Here is a 989-nt window from a genome sequence, read left to right on the forward strand (position 1 = left end):
CGGAAATCGCTCAACAAGTTTTTGTCGCCGTTGCCGGGGAACGCCAAAATTTTCGACAAAAATTTAGATTTTTCGTATTTTATTTCGAATCTAGGTTTATTTATACTTATTCAAAATTTTATATTTTATTTATTTTTAGTTACTAACATATTTATTTTTCAAATTCTGTTTTGAAGGTAGTTTCGGTTCGTGCGAAATTTCAAGAAAACAAGAAAAACAAGAAAAACAAGAAAAACAAAAACAAAAACAAAAACAAAAACAAGACTCCAATAAAAACCAGAGTTACCGAGCCAGAAATTATGGCCACACTCATGGATTACGCTAGGCCATGAGTGGCCGGTGTAACAAACAACATAGTTAGACCCCAAATTAATGCAAATCAATTTGAGATTAAGCCAGCATTGCTTAATATGTTACAAAATAACGTAACATTTTACGGGTTACCCAACGAAAATCCTAACACCAACTTGACAAATTTCTTAGAAATTTGTGACACTTTTAAAATACCGAATGTGACTGCGGAAGCAATCAATCTTCGCCTTTTTCCTTTTACTTTGAAGGATCGAGCCAAAGAGTGGTTAACTTCTATGCCAGCCGCATCATTTGAGACTTGGGAGCAATTAGCCCAAGCGTTTTTATCAAAAAAATTTCCTTTAGCAAAAACTGCAAGAGTCATAAAAGAGTTAACATCTTTTTCTCAAAATGATAATGAAACTCTTTATGAGGCTTGGGAACGTTTTAAAGAACTTCAACGTTTATGCCCACACCACCAATTTCCCGCTGAACTTTTAAGGGTAAATTCCAAAAAAAACCCCTGTGGTTTGATGTTGTTCCAAATAAACCCTTGTGGTTTGGTTTTACAAAAAAAAGGACCGTGGTTTCGCCGTTACCCGAAAAACGGAAATTGACTTAACACCGTTAAAATGCTGACGTGGCAAGGGGCAGAGTTGGAAATTCGATTTTTTTTTTTAATTTTTTTTTTTTCTTTT

General features: G+C 34.4%; 1 non-coding gene across 1 annotated transcript; it reads right to left on the minus strand.

Annotated features, from left to right (window-relative positions):
* Positions 1-668: 668 nt before the first annotated feature.
* On the minus strand, positions 669-775 carry LOC136220993 (small nucleolar RNA R71). The gene has a single exon (XR_010684788.1). It is a non-coding gene; the product is annotated as a small nucleolar RNA R71 (small nucleolar RNA).
* Positions 776-989: the final 214 nt, after the last annotated feature.

This window comes from Euphorbia lathyris, chromosome 2 (genome assembly GCF_963576675.1).
Source record: "Euphorbia lathyris chromosome 2, ddEupLath1.1, whole genome shotgun sequence".
Lineage (NCBI taxonomy): Eukaryota > Viridiplantae > Streptophyta > Magnoliopsida > Malpighiales > Euphorbiaceae > Euphorbia > Euphorbia lathyris.